The sequence below is a fragment of the Cebus imitator genome, unplaced genomic scaffold, assembly GCF_001604975.1.
Source record: "Cebus imitator isolate Cc_AM_T3 unplaced genomic scaffold, Cebus_imitator-1.0 Scaffold120, whole genome shotgun sequence".
In the NCBI taxonomy this organism is placed as follows: domain Eukaryota; kingdom Metazoa; phylum Chordata; class Mammalia; order Primates; family Cebidae; genus Cebus; species Cebus imitator.
In genome coordinates this window covers 2,482,019-2,504,287 of record NW_016107435.1, presented here as the reverse complement: position 1 = coordinate 2,504,287, position 22,269 = coordinate 2,482,019, and the positions used below count along the sequence as shown (strand labels likewise).

The window sequence follows — 22,269 nt, the reverse complement described above, 5'->3', positions numbered from 1 at the left end:
GGTGGCTCGGATGCTGGTGGTGACACTATTGCAGGAAATATATTAAATATTGAATTGTTTTTAGCTTACTGTTAGAGATTCTGTTGCTAGACTGGTTTCCTGATTGCCTCTTTGTCCATTACCTGAATGAAGTAGGAGAGAAACAAAAGGTAGAATCTGAATTTTCTCTTCCTAGTTAATGTTTTGTCTTTTGTTTGTTTGTTTTTGAGACAGTCTGGCTCTGTTGCCCAGGCTGGAGTGCAATGGCACAATCTTGGCTCACTGTATCCTCCACTTCCTAGGTTCAAGCAATTCTTCTGCCTCGGCCTCCCAAGTAGCTGGGATTACAGGAGTGTGCCACCACGCCCAGCTAATTGTTTTGTATTTTTAGTAGAGACCATGTTGGCCAGGCTGGTCTCGAACTCCTGACCTCAAATGATTCATTGGCCTCGGCCTCCCAAAGTGCTGGGATTATAGGCATGAACCACTGTGCCCAGACCCCAGTTAATGTTTGTTTGACCTGCTAGGTTGAATGTCATGGAAGGCTTTGTGGTGGAGTGAAATGAGTAGTCACAGATCTGGAAAGTAATCCCAATATCTTACCTTGACCAGGCAACTTAACCCTTTTCAGTTTTCTCAGGTATGACATGGGATAAAAATACCTTCTTCCAAGAGTGGTTGGGAGAATTAAATACGATAAAGTGTGTTAAGTGGCTAGCATTGTGCCTATGTGGAATACACTACTTCTGACTGGGTTATGGAAGCCACTGGGCTCTAAGCCTGCTAGTGGCTAGTGATGGCACTTCTGGGTGATCACTTCACTTTGTGCTTGAGTTTCCTCATTTGTAAAATAAGATATCTCTCCTGTGCCCATAGTTTTCAGGTTTTCGGTTTAGGCCCCTGGAGCCTGTGTCCAGTGTTCACACTTCCCTGTCACTGCTCCCCTTATGGTCCAGAAGCTTTTCTGTTTTTCTGTTGTGTTCTAACTTCCTCAGTTGATGTCTTCTGAGCAAAATATTACGTGGCAAAAAAGAAGTTGAAAAAACGCCACAGGGTGATCTTGTAAAGATCATTTCAGTCTAAGTGCTGTGCATTTTCTTTTTATTACTTTCCTTTTTTTTTCCTCCCCCCGAGACAGAGTTTTGCTCATGTTGCCCACGCTGAAGTGCAGTGGCAAGATCTCAACTCACCACAACCTCCGCCTACCAGGTTGAAATGATTTTCCTGCCTCAGCCTCCTGAGTAGCTGGGATTACAGGCATGTGCCACTATGCCTGGCTAATTTTGTATTTTTATTAGAGACGCGGTTTCTCTATGTTGGTCAGGTTGGTCTTGAACTCCCGACCTCAGGTGATCTGCCCACCTTGGCCTCCCAAAATGCTGGGATTATAGGCATGGACAACTTCACCCAACCTGGGCATTTTCTTAACATCATTTTTTTCTTTGTAAATCCAAATCACATTTCTTAAAGTTTAACTCTCACATTGTATTTACTGGTTTAGACAAAGAACCATATACTTAATAATGAAGCCAGAGAATATTCAGATTTAAATACAAGAAAATTGCTTTTGTCATTGCAGCATTTTCTAAAGATTATTCCCAAAGGACTAAATGAGAGGAAGAAGCAGACCTCAGTCAGGAAAAAGGTCTGAACTTTTTATAAACGAAAAGCCTGAAGTGAATCCTCAGAAATACTTGATCTGAGTTATATTCGGAGTATGTATTTGAAAATAGGAACTTATGGGTGGTATTTAAGTGTAGCTAAAAAAAGAGCATCAACTGTTGCCTAGAGTAGGTGAGTTCTTTCCAAGAGAAGGTCATGGAAACCTGGTAGCAACAGTATCTATGGAGGAAAAGGGCTTGGATGCCTATCCTGGTGTAAGTCGGAGAGCCTTTTAAGAGAAAAGCTAGGTTTGCAAGCTTTTTAAGAGAAAATCTGTAAAGGTTCTGGCTTAAAACACAGAATATTGCTGCTTTTTTCAGTAAAGTAAATCAAGCCGAGTTATGTGATGAAAGGTTCGTGGCATGTTTCCACTTCTGCTCTCCGCGTGGAGGTCTGGCAGCTTGTTTTTGCTTTCAATCACGTGCTCATGATGGGCAGAATAATGATGCTGCTTTTGGTATGGTTCAGACCATGAATGAAAAATGGTGACGATAATGAGGGTAATACTTTGAAATAACTGAAGATCCAGAAGTCATGTTCATGGTTTAAAAAAAAAAAATACCAAAAAGAAGTCTATTAGAATGTTCTAACAGAACAGATGCTGCCTAACAGTACAAACAGATTTTTAACCCCAAAGAAGAAAAAAGTTTGAGTGGTAGTAGCTGTGATCATTAAGGGTACTGTAGTCGAGTACTAATGATTCCCAGTTAGATTTTATTTTCAATTTAATCATGAAGAAGTGCTACTGAATTTCCTATTCAGATGGATCCATAGACATTTGAATGTTTGTATGTTTTAAGCATTTTTATTTTTATTTTATTTATTTTGAGACAGGGTCTTACTCTGTGGCCCAGGCTGGAGTACAGTGGCATGATCTCAGCTCACTGCAACCTCCACCTCCCAGGCTCAAGTGATTCTCCTGCTTCAGTCTCCCGAGTAGCTGAGATTACAGGTGCTGCCACCATGGCTGGCTAATTTTTGTATTTTTAGTAGGAACACGATTTCACTACATTGGCCAGGCTGATCTTGAACTCCTGGCCTCAAGTGATCTGCCTGCCTTGGCCTCCCAAAGTGCTGGGATTACAGGCTTGAGCCACCCTGCCCGGCCCTGTTTGGAGCATCTTTAAAGTGTCATAACAGTCCAAAATTTCTGCGCCTCTCACTAACATGAACATGTATTATTGATATGAATGTAACTGGTAACGTTGTAAATGAAAACCACCCTCTTTTTGCTTATAATATATCAGAAAGAGGTTGCAGAGCTCCTTGGGATTGATGCAGTCCTTTCAGCAGACCAGCAATGCAAGGATAGTTGGAACTATCATGATACATATTCTATCCTGAACATGATATTTACATAGCCAATAAGGATACAAAGAAACAGATTTTACTTTAAAAGCATTTATATCTCTACAGTCAAAACATCCCATAAAGGAAAACAATTTGCTGTTATAGTAATGCTTCACTTAGCTAATGGTCAATTGTTTTTTGAAAAAGACTCAAAAAGTTGAAAACAAGTAAAAAAATCAAAATAACTCTGAACAGCCAGCATAATTACAGAGTGCATGTATTCATAACTGACCTCACAAATTTTACACAGACCTTTATTTTGATCCTGTTTTTGACAATACCCACAATTAGTTTTTACTTTGAAATTTTTGGCCTGATCCTCTTCCCTGGCATTTCATAAGCAAATGGGCCTGTAGACATTATATACTGGTATTCACCTGTGTCTATAGTCCCACTGCTGACCACCACTCAGCCAGCTCTTCATGGACAAGTTAATAGCCACATCCAACGAATTTTAATAAAACAAATTTAAAAGAACACAACACTTAGGTTATTACATAAATTTTTTAAATTGAATTTATTTATTTATTTATTTATTTAGAGATGAAGTCTCGCTGTGTCACCCAGGATGGAGTGCAATGACATGATCTTGGCTCATTGCAACCTTCTCCTCCCAGATTCAGTGATTGTCCTGTCTTAGCTTCCCGATTAGCTGGGATTACAGGCACCCACCACCATGCCTGGCTAATTTTTGTATTTTTAGTAGAGACGGGGTTTCACCATGTTAGTTAGTCCGGGCTCGAACTCCTAACCTCATGTGATCCACCCACTTTGGCATCCCAAAGTGTTGGAATTACAGGTATCAGCCACCACACTCGGCCAAAGTTGAAATTATTTTAGAGAAACAATTGTTTTCTCAGTGTGGCCATGACTTAGAAGAATAGAGTTCAAGGAAGTGATGTTCGTCAGATAGAGAGACAGTAGCAAGAAGTGATTTGTTAATAAGGTAAAGAGAAAACGTTGAAACCTTAAAGGGCACTAGGTCTCTAAATGGAACTGCTGGAGCTGTTTTGAAGAGAGACAAGCAAATCTGTGTAGTCAGTGGCCTCTCAGCTGCATTACAGCACAGCAAAGTAATGGATGTACTTAATGAGTCATCAAAAATGTCACATTTTGTTTACTTAGTTTGATTAAGGAGACAGGGAGTGTGAAATAGATTGGAAAGATTGCCAATAATACTATTTTATAAAGATTTTTTGGCATTTAAAGGAATTAGCTTGAATCAGAAAATTCAGTATTATAGGATAGTTCATTTCTCTATCCAAAACCATTCTTGAACTCTGTTTCCTGTCAATGTTGGATTATTGTTATTATAAGCATTTTATTTGCTCGTTTTAATGTTTTAACATTTACTCTTCCCTTAAACTTTCCATAGATAGTAGCATAGTTTTTGTTCTAAATTATTGTTTTCTCAGAAACACCGGAAGCCACATTATCCAGATCTTGCAAGGAAGTATTTGCTGAATGATGTAGGTACATGAAAATTCATCTTAACAACATACCCTCTAGTCAAAGAGAGTTCGCACATTGTTAGAGTTCTGCCCATTATCTCCCCAGACTGTCTGTTGAGAAGAATCCTGATACCTTCACACTTTTTCCCAGAAAAAATGAACTACCTTGTTCATTTGAAAATGATTACCATTTGTGGAAGACTACAAACGGAAGTCAATTCATGCTCCTGGGGCAAGTCATTTCACCATTAGGTTACCTAATCCTTTTTATTATTATTATTATACTTTAAGTTCTGGCATACATGTGCAGAACGTACAGTTTTGTTACACAGGTATACACGTGTCATGGTGGTTTGTTGCACCCATCAACCCATCATCTACATGGTACGTCTCCAAATGCTATCCCTCCCCTCACCTCCCACACCCTGACAGTCCCAGGTGTGTGATGTACATTGTTATTCTTTTTACCTCATTTCCATGCTCTTTCTTTCACTCCCAGAAACATAAATGAAAGACAAATATGTATCCTCAAAGTAGTATCTTGAAAGGTTATTTGTGTTTCAGGTTGTTTGTCATATGGTATAGACTTAGACAAAAATATACATGTATATATTTTTTTGCCCATCATCTCCCCAGACTGTCTGTTGTGTATATTTGAAAAATTAGAGATTTTGAGAACATATTGATTAGACGGTATTATTGCTTATCACTTGCATTTGATCTTCTTCATTCCAGTATTCTTAAGGACAAGAGATACCCTTGTTGGTCATACCTGGTGTGCCTCATACCTGGTATAATTCTTAGGGCAGATCAGATATTCAACAAATACTCGTTAAAGACATCATTTCAGCTTTCTGTAAAACACAGTGACAGTGATTCTACGTGAACAACTTGATATTGTATGTAGAATTATTAATTTGTGTAAATATATACATAAATTTATCTTTTGTGGGGAGCTATTCCTATCATCAGGTATTCAAATGGATGTTTGTTTCCCAGAATATTAAGAGCCATAAGCTAGGATTTCCCAAGTGTGCAGATTTTTGTGGTAGTGGTTTAATGATAAAATCCTTAGGAGAAAGGAGGATTGTTTTTTCTTCCCAAAGCACACTTTTATTCATTAAGGCTCTGCTGTATGTCAGGCTCTATAGCCGGGTTAGAGGTGCAGTTCTTATTATATAGGTCATACCATCATCTATCTCACAGTTTAGTAGATAACAGGTATTGGACAACTACACAAATTATGAACTGCTTTACTCAAAATTACATATTAAATGTTTAGGTACAATAGTCATACTTAATAGATTTGCTGTGTTTAGCAAAAGTCAGAAGCTGTATCAATATAAAACTGTAATCGGATTCCTGAGTTTTGGCTTTGGTAAAGGCTATGCTAAATATTTTGGGGGGAACAAAGATGAATAAGACATGAATTTTGGCCAGGTACGGTTGCTCACATCTGTAATCCCAGCACTTTGGGAGGCCAAGGCAGGCGGATCACCTGAGCTCATGAGTCCAAGACCAGCCTGGCCAACATGGTAAAACTCTGTCTCTATTAAAAGTAGAAAAATTAGCTGGGCGTGGTGGTACATACCTGTAATCCCAGCTACTTGGGAGGCTGAGGCAGGAGAATTGCTTGTACCTAGGAGGTGGAGGTTGCAGTGAGCCAACATGATACCACTGCACTCCAGCCTGGGTAACAGAGAGACTCCACCTCCAAAAAATAAAAATTTAAAAAGACATGAATTTTGCCCTGAAAGAATTTTTAATCTAGTTCAGTAGTTTTCAACTCTGGCTACACATTAAAGTCATTTGGGGCCAGAGGAAAAAAGTAGGAGGCTGAAATATTCTCACTTGGATGGAAAACTGTTAAGATGATATAAACACTTTGAAGAAAGGTCTGGCATGTTCTTATAAAGGTAAACATACCTACTCCACGATCCCGTGATTCAAGAGAAACAAAAGCATATGCTACAAGAATAATCGTGGCAGCTTTTGCTAATAGCACCAAACTGGAAGCAACCTACAAACAGGTGAATGGATTAAGAAGCTGTGAAATATCCATTCAGTAGAATATTATTCAGTGACAAAAAGGAATGGGTTACTGAAACAACATCATGAATGAAAGAAGCTTTACACAAAAGTATGCACTATTTGATTTTGTTATTTGAAGTTTTAGGATAGACAAAAATAATGTGAGAAAGGGTCAGAAAAGAGTGGTTTCTTCAGGGATGTAAGGATGGAAATCCCCTGGGTACAGGAATGCAGGAACTCTGTGGGTGATGCTAATGTTAATAAATTTTGGGGATCATATCATGTGGGGAGATAAAAGCAAAAACTTGCTATATTCTCTCTGCTTTTCCTTCTCCCTCATCAATTTTAAAAGTCTGGGAATTACTCCATATGTATTTTTACAAAGACCCTCAGCTGATTCTAATGCCCACTGAGATTTGAACTATTAAATAGTATATAATATGGAGGAGAGTGTGTTAGTTGCATACTGCTACTGTAGCAAATCACCACAAACTTAATGGCTTGAAATGACACAGATTTATCATCTCATCATTCTATGGGTTAATGGTTTGGGTTTACTTGCCTGGTTCTTCTACTTTGGGTTTTTCCATCCCCAAATCAAGATTTAGGCAGGACTGTGTTTCTTTCTGGAGGCTCTGAAGATGAATCTACTTTAAGTTCATTAAGCTTCTTGGCAGAATTAAGTTCCATGTGGTCACAGGACTGTGGTCCCTATTTTCTTGTTGGTTGTTGGCCAGGGTCCTTCTCAGCTTCTAGTGGTTACCTTTAGTCCTTTGCTCGTGGTCTGCTACCTCCATTTTGAAAGCTAACAGGGATGGTCCAAGTTTTTCTCACTCTGCAGTACGGTCTGACCTCCTCCTCCTCCTCTTTTTGCCTCTTCTCTATCTGGTTTCCTCTTCTGGTGCATCTTCTGAGTGACTTTTCTACTTTCCTCTTTGAAGGTATTGTATGATTACACTGGATCCCCCTGGATAATCCAGAATAATCTCCCCATATTAAGGTTATTTGATTAGTAACCTTAGATCCATCTGCCAAGTCCCTTCTTAGCAGTGGCTAGATGAACATTTGATTAAACAATCAGGGGATGAGAATCTTAGTGAGCCAGCATCTTTAAAATCCCGCATAAATGTGGAATTACATATAAAATACTGTAGGATTTCAGAATAAAGAGAAATTATTTTTAACTGGGTAGTATCTGGGAAAGCCCCTTTGAGATGGTAGTTGTTGTCTTTTGAAGGATAGTTCTGATGGGTGCTTTGGAGCAGGAGTAGAAGGGACTCCAGTTGGGGGTAACAGCTTAAATGCCAGTGTCTCTGTCTCTTGACCTCGTGATCCACCAGGAAGGGCGACAATGTGTGGTACAAGAAGAGCGGCCGTATCCCATGAGTGCACTCCATGTGCGTTAGTTACTATTTACAGAGCTATTCAGGCTACCAATGTCAGATTTTTCTAGATCAAAGTAAAAATAAGAGGAATATCCAGTTTATGAACACTTAGCATGCAAAATCATTATTTTAAAAGGACTAAGGCAATTATGTGTTATTGTTTTTGTACCACCTTCTCTTTGGCTGTTAGAACTAAGTGGAGTTACACATGAAAACATAAAACCTGATTTTCATATTTCTAAACTCTTAAAAACTCCAAATCTGCTGATACAAAAAAGCGAATGTGACCTTCAGGAAAAGTCTACCACTCTCCTTTTGTATTGCCCCACAGGGCTTACCTGTGGGTAATTATCCACCTAAAGCAGGGTACAAAGCTCATTTTTAGCGAGCTTTGTACCCTGCATTAGGTGGATAATAGCATCAGTGCAGTCACAGCTTGTGGAGAGATGCTGAGGTCATATTGGCATGTCCTTGGTGTCTCTAAAAATTGCTGCCATATTATAATTGATTTTTTATAACAATTCTGCCTAAGGGAAAAATCTTTATTAACATTACTCTCTACCACTTACCTTCCTTTTCACCTAATTTATTTGTAAGCTATACAAAGAATTGTTTATGCCTTTTTATTTTGAAAGCATGCATCTATATACAAAGGATTCATAGAATACTTTCTGCCAACCTTTGAAAATCACAAAGGATATAACTGCCCACAGTTGCTTTTATTCAGCCTTCTAAAGTGTGTATACATAAGGGCTAAAATAACAAAACCAGTACAGCTAGCTGGTCCCTTTTTCACACACTATGTATGAGAAATAGATTAAAAAGGGAAGTTATGGTGGCAGAAAGCCAAGGGGTCTTTTACTAGAGATCAACAATTTCACTTGCCTTTGGTGAATCATATTTTGCCCTTAAAGCTTCTAGTACATACTAAGCCTTCCGTAGTCTTTCCAAACCTTTCTTCCTCTCTCTTGCCAGTGTTTGTTTTCCTTCCCTCTCTTCCCACCTTCCACCCAAACCTGAAGTGCTGGTCATGATGATTAGAGGCCTGTAAAAAGAAACCCGTCTTTTTCTGTGTCTTTTTTTTACTCACTTTGAGTAGAAAAATAGCTTTTTCTTGGAGTTGCTCTCTGCATTCTGAGTAGACATTGGTACACGTTTAATTCATACAGTAGTTAATTGGCACTATTTAGCAGCTGGAAAGGAAGCGCTACCTTCCTTACCATGTGGCAGTCTCATTCTTGTCACTATTCACCCATAATGTCTGCTGGTGTTCTGATTAAAGCTTTGTGCTTTCAGATTCAGAGACACTGGGAACTGTCTCTGATTTCACCTTTTCCCATTCATTTTCCCTCTTTAATATGCTAAGGTATACTTTCTGATAATTTAGAAAGATTGCTGTTGCTTTCACCTATAGTTATCTGTTCCTGTTTCTATGGTACTTCTGACTTTGAAGATGCATTTCTTTGCCCATCTACTGTGTCAGTTACGTCTGTTTCTGGTTTCTTTTCTCTAGGGAAAATTGATTTTTTAAAAAATGAAACCAAGTAATTTCTTTCAGTTCTCGTGTTCTTATATTTTCCTTGTTTATAATACCTAATTAAAAGCTTATTATAAGGACCCTTCCAGTGTCGTTAACTTCCAGTTAACTGTGTCTGTACTCCTGCAAATACCTACACACATCTTTATGAAAAGCCCAAGCCCCAATTTGTGGTACGTTTTTAAATTGTTAAGAACTGAAGATTTGGGGGCATTATTTGCATTTGAGAAGTCCTTTTCAACCTTAAAATCTATGGGTTTCTAGGTTTCACGTTATCTCATATGAACAAAGGTGACACCGATGTTTAAAAACTGAGGCTATCAGCGGGGCACGGCGTCTGACTCCTGTAATCACAGCACTTTGGGAGCCCACAGTGGGCAGATCACAAGGTCAAGAGATAGAGACTATCCTGGCCAACATGGTTAAACCCCCTCTCTACTAAAAACAAAACATTAGTTGGGTGTGGTGGCACTTGCCTGTAGTCCCAGCTACTCTGGAGCTGAGGCAGGAGAATTGCTTGAACCTGGAAGGCTCAAGCCTTCCGCCTGGAAGGCGGAGGTTGCAGTGAGCCAAGATTGCACCACTGCATTCCAGCCTAGTGACAGAGCAAGACTCCGTCTAAAAAAAATAAAAAAATTTCTGAGGCCATTCACACACAGGTACAGAGAGAGTGAGCAGACACATGTATGCGAGCATAAAGAGAAGTTTCTCTGCCTAAGGACATTTCTTCCAGTCCCTCACTGAATATCTAAATATGCCCTTCTACTCATTTGCTACATAAAAGCACAATCCTGGTGATTACCCGCTTAGGATACAAATTAATAATTAAGACCATCCAGTCCATAGGGGTGAGGGGGGAAACTCAAAGTGGAAAATATAAACAGTAACAAATGAATCTAACTGTATTACAAATTAAGTATTTTGTAATTTACACTAAAAGGGATGTGAAAGGAAAGAACTAACATAAATAATTTTGAAAAACAGCATTTTAACTGGATGCCATGTGGCAGAAGACAAAAAACAGTATTGAAACACCATACTCCAGTTAGTAAATTTGTTTTTTATAGGGGTCACTTTGCAAGCTGGGGACCCCTGGCCAGCAATGCCCCATCTGAGCCTCCCTCAGCCATGCTGACATGCCCCAGCTCACCTGTGTTAACAGCTTGTACCCTTGTTTTGTGGTTCCTGAGCTCTTAGACTAAGCTCAAGAAGAATGAGGATACAGGGGCCATGGAAGGGTGAGGAGGGTGAGGAAGAATTTTATTGAGTTATAAAAATGGCTTTCAGCAAGAGAGAGAGGGGATTCCCCTGTGTGGCTGTGTCTGGGGCCCTTTATGGACTCAGAATGGGGAGTGCATGCTGATTGGTTTGTAAGTATGCAAAAAAGTTTAAAGCAAATAACACCATTCAAAGGTGGGAAGGACAATGTAGAAAAACCAATTAGGAAAGGGTATGTGTAAAATAGGTGAAGGATGGGGACCAATCAGACGAAAGTATGCCAAACAGGAAGACAGGTTCTCAATTCAGTCAGAGGATTTAACTTGTAGCTTGGCTTTCAGACTTTAAACTGTCTTCGACTTGGAGGTGAGGTTTTGCTGGGGATCTGCCACTTTCTGTCTATGCATTTGTCTGCCTCTATCACTACTTTATGTTTATATTAGGATATGCAAATAAGCAAACATACTATAGATGATAAGAGCCAGTTTTCTGTCTGTGAGAGAAAGAAATTATGAATAAGGAACGCTGTGGTATTGGATTGCAGTTGGCGTTATTGGTATGAACTCATAATTTTTAATGTATGGATTGATGCAGAAATGTAGACAAGTGTGCATGATAGGTATGTATATATGTATGTAAATACATACTTGCATATATTTGTTAGCTCTGCCTGCTGAGGGGATCTGGAAGCAATGGCACCTCAATACCAATGACGAGTATAGCATCCAAACCTTGGTTTCTAAATACCGTTTATGAGTAAAAGAACTCAATGCTCTGTAGAGAATTGGTTCGTTGTTGTCCTGGGGCAGGGAACATACAGGATGAGCCTAGAACATCTTGTGGTGCCAGAAAGTAAATAAGTGCTCAGAAAAGGGGGGTGGTATGCCAGAAGGCCAACCTGGCCAACCTGGAGGAGCTCCCAATGACCAAAGCTGGAACAGTTTGAGCAACAAAGTGGTAGTATTAGATTATACTCAGAGAAGAAAATGAATATCCATTGAATACATTTTAAAATTTGTAGGAAATTGACAGATTTTTATTACAGAAAAAAATTTAACAGTTGTAAAAGGAAAAAATGAAATGGCAAATATCACACTAATTATTGTTGCACATAGATCCATTGAAGGATGCTAAATTTAGTAGATGAAAGTTAGGGAAGAAACAGGATATTTGCATAGTCTCAAAGTATCTCTCCCAAGATATTTATTCATTATGAGGGGAAAAATAGTAACTTTACAGTATGGACAACCAAAGATACCATCTTAACCAAGTGATCAAGGTTAACATCACCAATGACAAGGCATCTCAACATCATGAAGCCTCTGATGCCCTAAGAAGATAACATCACTTCTCTTCCTCAAAATGCCTAACTTCATTGTAAAAAAGAGAAAACAGCAGCCAACCCCAAATTGCAAGATAGTCTATGGAATAACTGGCCCATCTTCTTCTGAGGTGTCAAAGTCCTAAAAGACAAGGGAACCCTGAAGAACTATCACCAGTTTAGGAGACTAAGAAGCCATAACAACTGAAGGCATTGTGGGTTCTACAGAGAATCCTGGAATAGGAAAAGGGCAGTAATGGGGAAACTGGTGAAATTTGAATAAGGTCTATAGTTTAGTTAATACTTTACCAATATTCACAGTCTGGTTTTGATCATTGATGGGTATGTAAGATGTTAACCTTAAGGGAAGACTTGGGGGAGGATTTCCAGGAATTCTTTGTACTATTTGTATAACCTTTTTGTAAGTCAAAATTATTTCAGAGAAAAAAAAGATGCTTGGATAGCTAAATGGACCAAGGTGTGTCTACAAGGACATTAATTGCAGCATTGCATACAATAGCAAAAAATTGAGAATAATACAAATCTTGGTCAGTGAAGGATTAGGTCAATTATACTTTATTTATGTAATTAATACAATTGTTAAAAAGACCACAGAGTTATGAATAGTGGTATGGATGTCAAAATGAAGAGAAAGGGTTAAGAGTATGGCTTCTTCATTCATGTTGCCTGGATTCTCTGATATTTAACTGTGACCTTCGAAAAATTATTCCTCTATCAGCTTCCTCATCTGTAAATTGGGAACAGTGAATATACCTACTTATGAACCGGGAATGAGGTTTAAATATGAAAATCCATGTAAAGCATACAGGATGATACTTAGCACATAAAAATACTTGATAGAATGAGTACCTAATTATTATTTTTGAGGAATTGATGGAGGAAACTTCGATACAAAATTAAGTATGGAATGATACCATTTGTGTTAAAATTCGTATATGAGAATCTTGAAGATTAAGTGCTAATATGTTAATAGTGATGCTGTCAGGGGAACAGCATTTTAGGGAACTTCCGGGGTTTGTTGTTGTTGTTGTTGTTGTTTTTTAGATTGGGTCTGCTCTATCACCTAGGCTGGAATGCATATAGCGTTGCAGTCATAGCTCACAGCAACAGCAAATTCCAGGGCTCAAGCAAAGTTCTCACCTCAGCACCCTCCTCTCATGTAGCTGAGACTACAGGCGTGTGCCACCAAGCCTGGCTAATTTTCTTATTTTTTGTAGAGATAGAGTTTTGCCATGTTGCCCAGCCTGGTCCCAAACTCCTGGCCTAAAGGAATCTTTCCCCGTCGGCCTCCCAGTTAGGAACTTCCACTTTCTAAGTTAAATATTTCAAAATGTATTTTGCATTAAGTATACTGAAGGTACCCAGGAAACTTCACCCCAAAATATGGTTCCCTGGTATAATAAGTATTTTGAATTAAAGGTCTTTAGAGATCAGCAAATGTGGGAAGAGACTTTTCCCTTATCCAAGTAAAGACTGGACCCACTAAGGAGAACAATTGTTCTTCCTTAGCCTCCTTGTTACGTATTGCAACAGAGAATGCCGAAGAATATAACCATGCTGGAACATTTTCTAAAGAGGCCCATTTACAAGTTAATCTCTGTTTTCTCATCCATTCATTCTCCTTGGTAATCATTTATTGCCCTTTGACAGAATTCCCTGTATCCGCTATCTCCCCACTCCTCTATGAGAAGAAGCTATAGGAGTATGTTGATCCCATTGGAATATTTGGGGAATCACTCTGTGATTCTCCCTTGTCCATGTTAATAAATTGTACGCCTTTTCTCATTTTACTCTGCCTTTTTTCAGTTGATTTTCAGTGAACCTTCAGAGGCTAAAGGGGAAGTTTGCCCTTTTTTTTCTGCTATACAGTTGAAGAAGTATGCATAGCAACTTTTAAAAGAAGCCTGCTAACAATATTTATTAAATAAAAGCCAGCAATGAAAACTTTATTTCTAAAGCTAAATGCCTTGCACAGTCTCCAAGGTCATATGACTTGTCCTTCACATTGGAAATTATAAGAGACCTGACTCTGTTCCGAGCCGCTTAAAACTAGTTGAAGTCTATAATTCTCTGAAATGTGGGTCTCAACATGGAAGATTAATTACTCTGGTGTATAGTTCTAGGCTGTGAAAAGTTATGTGTAACCTAGGTAAGGATGGGTATGACTAGCTCTTTTTCCTCATGAAAAATAAAATAAAAGGCCTGAAATGTAGCATTTCACCAACAATAAGTAATTCCTAACATTTTTATTAGAATGATTAAACCCTGGAGTTGAGCACCAATGGTGACATAGTCTCCAGACCTAAAGTTAAAAATAGGGTAGATATCAATTGCTTTTTAATCTTTAACTGGTGGTGGGCCACCTGAGTTATAGTGGGATCCAGAATTCACTAATATCCTCACAAAAGCCATCTATGTTTATATGTAGTGTAGGTAAAATATGTATGGAAATAACTACATGTTTTCAAAGAACATTCTCATACTTGTATTTTGGATATGACATCAGTTTGTTTTATGATTGTGAAGATTTTTTTTTCCTGTGCTTGGTTTGATGCCTGTGTCGTCCTGAAGATCTATACAGTGCTTCCTAGGGAACTAAGCGTGACCATTCTGATTTAAGCATATACAGGTTACATAGCAAATTTAAGGCCCATCTGTCTTTGCGGTTTGGGTGATACTAGTTTGGTTGGTTGGTTTTTTTTCTTTTTTCTTTTCTTTTTTTTTTTTTTTTTTTTTTTTTGCTAGATCATCTATAACACAAAGTATACCAGGTTTCTTTGCAAGGAAATAGGAAGACAGTTCTAAGATATTAGGATGAAAGGTGAAACTTTCTTCTGTTCTCTTGTATTTGTGATTCCTTTTTATATCTTCCCTATTATAGTCCTTTCAAATTTGAATCACCAAAGCTTCCCAAGAATAAAATGAAAATGTCGAAAGCATTATTTTCCTTATATTACTCCTGGTAATGTTTTTATGCATTTTCCATCCTGGTTTCTTAAACACTTTTGTTTAAGTATATATTACTGGTTGACCTGCTATTTTAAAATTGCTTAGATCTCATTTCGGTTGTACTTTTTTCTTCAGGCCTCCACCTGCTTTTTTATTCTGTTTGCAACAGACACTGTTTCATTTGTTGGTAACCATATGGCAGAGCATTTCTTTTTTTTACAATAAAATTAGATGCAATGTGTTGAAGCTCATATTGTTGTATCACAGTCTCTGGAGAGCTTAAAGTAGGTGGGAGAGGGCATCCCAAAATGCAGCATGCCACTGATAGGACGGATAATCTTAGCACAGGATTGGGTTTTTAAATATTGCATTTTAAAGGTGCCGACACATGTAGTTAGTGCCAGTACAAGAGTGGAGTCTATAGATGAATAGCACAGCTGCAGTGTTGGTGGAGTTTTCCCTCCTATTTCCCAAATACTTTGGTTTCTTAAATTCTAGGATTTTTTTTTTAAACTCTTCTTCCTGCACACTGAAATTCCAGGATTTTAATATGACATAAGCTACTCCCATGGACCACTGTTGTGAAGTTGAGATCATCATGGTAACAAACTCCAAAGAAAGATCAGTGGACACTTCGAGTCACATCATCTAGGTTAAATTTTGACCCTATCCCTTACTGGCATTGTGACATTGGGCAAATTAAGGAGGCTTTCTGAGGCCCCTTTCTCTAACCATAAAATGGAGATAACATCACATCTTGTGAACAGCTGTTAGAGGAATAAATGAGATTACATGTATCAAATGCTTCATACCTTCCCTGGGCTATGACTTGTACCTATAACTGTTCTTCCTTTCTCTCTACTACTTGTTCTCATCATCCTCTTACTCAGTATTTTGTTTTCTAAGGTTTAAAAAACAGACAATAGAAAACATTATTTTAATCCCTTTTTATGTTTTGATCTGAAAATCTTTATGTATTTCCTTTCTCCCTTTCATTCCTTCATTCATTGTTGGCTTTGTGCCAGGACTACTTTTTATTTTTAGACAGTCTTGCTCTGTCACCCAGGTTGGAGTGCAGTGGTGTGGACTTGGCTCACTGCAACCTCCACCTCCAGGATCAAGCAATTCTCCTGTCTCAGCTGGGAATACAGGCGCACACTGCCATGCCTGGCTAATTTTTTGTATTTTAGTAAAGAGCTAGGTTTCACCATGTTGCCCAGGCTAGTCGTGAACTCCTGAGCTCAGGCAGTCTGCCCACCTCGGCCTCTGAAAGTACTAGGATTACAGGCTGAGCCACCACGCACGGCCACCAGGACTTCTTTCTTGAGGGTCCAGTAAGCCTTCTGGCCTCAGGGAGGCACCCAAGTTAATCCACACTCAGAGAAAAGCCAGCAGTCACTGGGAAACTCAAGTGGAAGTGCTGAACCCGGAGGCAGCTGAAAGGTGTGCAAAGTGAAGTCGGCCTCACAGAGCTGAGGCTCAAGGGACATTAGGAGGAACAGGGGACAATGTGGTGGGACAGAGGGAATCGTTTGTTCATTTGGATATTAGGATGAGTGAGAGAAAGGATTTCCAGGTGACTTCTGGGATTTAGGTACCTGGTGGGGTCATTTCACTGAGATTTGGAATGTAAGAACGGTTTATTAGAAATGGAGGTAATCTTAGAAGATTATCTAGATAGTCTTATATTCATAAATTTTTAGATAAGGAAACCGAGAGGCTGTCAAGGGTAAGCTCAAAAAGCAGTAGAGCTTCATCCAAGGTCACTCAGACTCTCCCTGCCATAATAAGGGGAAAATAATGTGACTGCAGAAGGACCGTTAGAGAACAGGACTGAAGGTATGATGGATTCTACTTGAGAATTTTGCAAATGAAACGCTGCACATTTTTCTCTTCGTAGCTAGGGAAGGTCACTGCAAGCTGTCAGAATTGAAGAGAAGTGAAGTGGAACAAAAAGGGTGGAGTTGAGGTCAGATTCTGAGGAGAGAGAGAGTAGGTTGCCAAAACTGAGTACTTATAAAGCACTGTCGAGGTGATCCAGGCTGAGTTAACACAGCAGGAGCTGTCAGTGTGGAACCTGTGTCGGTGTCCAGTTCTGGGGGCCAAGCAGAGGTCAGACCTGGGAACAGAAGACAGGGAAGCAAAGCTGTGCTAGGGTAATGTGGAGTGGGTCCAGGGCAACTCCATGGACAGCAGCTCCTGCTCCCAGAGACTGGCTGGCCTCTGCTCTGGCTGACAGGAACATCTTGCAGTTTGTTTCTGAGAGATTTTCTATGCTCAAGAAAGTTACTACACAGTCTCTTATTCCAGATTCGATATTGTTTGTGAGCTCTTGACATTTCCTTTGGAAATAACTTATGTTCTAAAGATAGCTGATAATGTTATCTTCATCTAATTTCTAATATTCTTTAAAAATATTTGACTTAGAATGATAAAAAACAGATACTATACTTGATCTTAGCCAGAAAGCCAGGTAAATTTCAAATTTTCTCATTGCATAAAAAGTATTTGCGGTAATGGATATATTACTTTGTTTGATTTAATTATTTCACATTGAATTTTCAAATCATAATATCACTTTGTAATCTCATAAATATATACATTTATAAGTTGATTTATGATAAAAAAATTTGGTTTATATTTTTTGCTACTATAAATAGGATAAATTAGAGTCCTGTGACCATGCTTGCTAATAGTGGTACTGTATTTATAAAAGAATGTCTTATCTTTAGCTATTAGACACATGAAAAATGGAAATTAGAAAATAGATTTCAAAGTATGTATTATCTTCTCCTTTATTTTCAACCCTATAATAAAACAGATGTTTTAGAACACTTTCTTGTTCTCTGTAGAGTTCAGACAAAGGCACTGTATTTACATGTGATGTTTTCCAGGTTTGCCCAGCCCCTTGTTTCTTTAAATACTCTTCGTATTTCAACAGTGAGTTTATAACTAATAATTAAGCATGGGAACACCTATTTTTTCCCTCAAATAGCTTACCCTTTTTCTTCCAGAAGATCTGTTTATTGCCTACAATTCTTTACTTTTGTGGGAGAATCATCTGCTTCCTTGTTCCTGATTATAACTGGGAAGGATTTTCAATTTAAATTAATTTTCAGTTGCTTAATGTTCTTCCTTAACTATATTTATTACCAAATTTTCATCCATCTGAATTTTTCCAGGTTTTCCGTGTGTGCCTTCCAAAATGATTTTTGAACCATAAACATGTATTAACTAAATCACGGGGAGAAATCACCCTGGAGTCCACGTTGTTCCAAACAATCTGTGATACCTAAGAGTCTAAGGTTCATCTTAAAAGGAAAAGTAATCATCCTTATGGTATTTTTTTGTCTTTAAAATATACCAAAAGAAATTTTAGAACAAAAATGATTAGAATTTTTTTCCAGATATTGTTGGGGTGAAGTTGGGATTTCTCATTTTTTGAATATAGCTTACTTTTTAGCCATCCAAAAATAGCATTTCTGGAAAATAGTCAATTGTAGCTATAGTCAGCCCTTCAATGTGTATGATGTCTATATCTCTCTTGTGGAGTTATCAGGTGACTAGTATGAGTCTTCAGTGCTGAGAGTAAGATACCAGTTTGGCATTCAGCCTACTCATGTTAAGGTTTAACCTGTGATGGGATTCTCATTTCTGATAATGATTATCATATTAAAAATTTAACTTGTCATGGACACAGGGAGGGGAGCACTACACACTGGGGTCAGTTGGGGGGAAATAGGGGAGGGACCGTGGGGGGTGGGGAGCTGGGGAGAGGTAACAAGGGAAGAAATGCCAGATATAGGTGATGGGGAGGAAGGCAGCAAATCACACTGCCACGTGTGTACCTATGAAACAATTTTGCATGTTCTTCACATGTACCCCAAAACCTAAAATGCAATAAAACAAATAAATGGGGAAAAAATTTAACTTGTGATGTGTATGGTAGATCCCCTTTATAATATGGTTATTGTGTGGATTCTATTTAGCATCTGATAGATTCTGTTCACAGAAAAAGCAACTGTCCACAGTGTAAACATCATAGATCGGCCCTGTCCATCTTGACAATGCAGACGTTGTCTAATCACATAACAGTGTAACTTGAAGTCCACCCTTGAGATGATCTTGATGAACCTTCTCATTTTATAAATGAGAAAGGGGGTTTCAGGGAAATAGTAACTTGTTTAAGGCCCTAATTAGCATGGGTAAAGACAGAATAGAGAGGACAGCTACTTCTCCTTCCCACTGCCATGGTTTTCTCGCCTGCCAGGATGCTTCTATTTTGAAATAATAAGCAAAATTGGTCACCAGAAAGTCCTGATAACAGATTGTTATGTAGAGGCTGAGCTATGGAATTAACATTCAGTTCTGGGCTTGCTTTCCTTTCCCTGTGACCCCATGTTAGTCATTTGGATTTCCTGATTTCCATTCCTTTGCCCTTCTCGCAATTTCACACTGATTCAGACTTTTAAAAGTTAGCTTCTAGTTGGTATCATCTGTAAGCAGAAAATAATTTATAAGCAGTTTCTCTTGATCATAAATTGAATAGAAGGAACCTGTTCCTGTTGCCTGTGTGATAAGGATGTATGCAAGGGCACACTTGTTCAAACAATAGGAAGTCAATCTCAAGTAGGTCAAAATAAAGTTAAAAGTAAACCCCATGATACAAGATGAGTTTTGTGTATTTTTTCTACTGAAGTTCAGTTAAATAATTGCTTTAAAGTTAGAAAGTGATAATAGACTAGACAGCATTCTGTACCCTGGGGAAGAAAAATACTTTTCCCCAGAAAACCTATATTTGCAAGACTAATTTGTAGCCTTATGCATATTATAAAGCCATTGACTATATGAGTATTTTAGTGTATTTAAAATGGCATAGAGGCCAGATGTGGTCACTCACACCTGTAATCCCAGCAGTCTGGGAGGCCAAGGCAAGCAGATTGCCTGAGGTCAAGAGTTTGACACCATCCTGGGCAACACGGCAAAACTCCATCTCTGCAAAAATATATTTTAAAAAGTAAGTCCCAGCTCTTGTGGGAGGCTGAGGTGGGAGGGTCACTTGAGCCCAGGAAGTCAAGGCTGCATGAGCCATGAGCATACCACTGCACTCCGACCTGAGCTACAGAGTAAGACCCTGTTGAAAAAAAAGAGGGAGAATAAAACATAGCATAGCATAGTACCTGGGTTCAAATTATAGTTCCATCATTTTGTAGCAGTGGGCCCTACTTTTCTCATTTGTGACCTAATGCAGTGTTTCTCAACTGTGGCTATATGTTAGAACTACCTGGGACAATTACAAAAGAAAACAAAAAAGCAAAATAATGCACAACCTGTATCCTCAGAAAGTTCTGATTTTAATTGATCTGGGATGAGATTAGTATTTTTTCAGAAGCTCCCCAGGTGATTCCAATGGACAAATAAGCCACAAAAGCAGATGACTTTGATGTCCTTTTCAAATGTTAATATTCTACAATTCTGGGATTTTTTATAATGTCAAGTCCAGCCTCACACTCAGCATAATCATCTCTCCTTCTTTGAAAAGCACCATTTTGTTTTTAATGTTAACATTCATTTGGAAAGAATACCCGTTGCCCTCAGAAAGCTTTGATTAAAAAGTTTTTCCTGATCATCAGCCACATTTATCTTTGGAAAAACAAATAATAAGTCTAATTACTGATTTAATTGATGACTATTCTGGTATTTGAAGATTCCTTCTGTGATTCAGCTAAGTTACTTCCTCTTAGGTGAAACTTTCCCAATTTTTTTCATCTCTTATTTTTGTGCACCATTATTTCCATATCTTAACACACTATTCTGCTCTGGAGGTAATCTCTCCTTATATCTATAAAATGTTTTTCTGGAATTGAACTACAGCCCCATTGAAGATCAGAGGAGATAACTTAGGGATTTTTGGTGATGATTCCCTTCTCAAACTCTTACTAAATGTAGGATTAATAAATAGACCCAGTTTTAGTAAACAGTTTAGTAAATGGTGTTTTCTAACACATATTCACCTATAAATGTGTATGCTAATAAACACAGTAGATGATAAAATTCTCAGCGTTTAAAAATTTTCATTGTTGGCCGGGCGCGGTGGCTCAAGCCTATAATCCCAGCACTGTGGGAGGCCGAGGCGGGTGGATCACGAGGTCAAGAGATCGAGACCATCCTGGTCAACATGGTGAAACCCCGTCTCTACTAAAACTACAAAAAATTAGCTGGGCATGGTGGTGCGTGCCTGTAATCCCAGCGACTCAGGAGGCTGGGGCAGGAGAATTGCCTGAACCCAGGAGGCGGAGGTTGCGGTGAGCCGAGATCGCGCCATTGCACTCCAGCCTGGGTAACAAGAGCGAAACTCCGTCTCAAAAAAAAAAAAAAAAAAAAAATTTCATTGTGTACCAGGCATCATTCTAGTGTTTAAATAAATTAACATGTTTGATTCTTGCAATAACTCTTGAGGATAGGTACCATTATTATTTTTACTCTTTAGATCTGAAGGAGAAACTAAGGAACAAAGTAGTTAAGTGTCTTGCCTTCAATTTCACGGTAAGTGGCAGAGCTAGAATGCTGATTGCATAATATAGGGCATCTTATTCCAAAGTTTGTAAGTATGGAAATTGGGGGTTATAGAAAGTATGTGAGGTGTATAAAGTTTATGCTTATACTTAAAAAGGTAAATTGTAGTATAGGACATGTGCTCATTTGTTTTAATGTACATTGTTTTAGGAAACTTGAAGTTTGTCAGAAACTACATGAAACCTATTTATAATAAGCACATAAATTGTTTTTGTTTATTTATATTTTTAATGAATTCTGCTAGACAATCTTGGTTCAATTTGCCAAATAAGTTTCCTAAAACTATTCAGATGTGTGTTTCTTGTTAACTTCAACATTAAGTTTCCCATTATATATATATATGTATATATATATATATCACTAAAAAGTTATTTAAAGAACTCTTGTTGGTATCCAGTATTCCTTTGTTTGCTTATTGTTTCATCAGCCTCATAAATTTGTATTGATTCTGACTGTTTATGATCATTATTTCTTAGTCTTTGTCTGATTCATTCTGAAAACTCAAGCTTTTTATGTGAGACTTACCCACTTGAGGTTACCAGTAAAAGCCATGCTATGAGGAGATAGAAATGTGTCAGAGAAAAATTGTGCTTGTGGAACCTACCCTCCTTCTAACTACTATAGCCTTAGATATGTTTGTAAGGTGAATAAAGAATATAAAGTGTAAAGGCACAAATAAAGCATTCCTCTCCCCTATGAATCTTATCCTAGGGAGTAGTGTGTCCACTCTGTGCATTCATTGTCCATTCGCTGTTCGGTGTATTACTCTGATTGTGAATATCTCAGCCA

The 22,269-nt window shown here is 38.3% G+C and overlaps 1 protein-coding gene across 3 annotated transcripts in view; it reads left to right on the top strand.

Moving 5' to 3' along the window:
• PSD3 (pleckstrin and Sec7 domain containing 3) overlaps positions 1-22,269 on the top strand; it is a 453,958-nt gene that overhangs the window by 241,965 nt on the left and 189,724 nt on the right. The gene's annotated exons all lie outside the window — the stretch shown is intronic.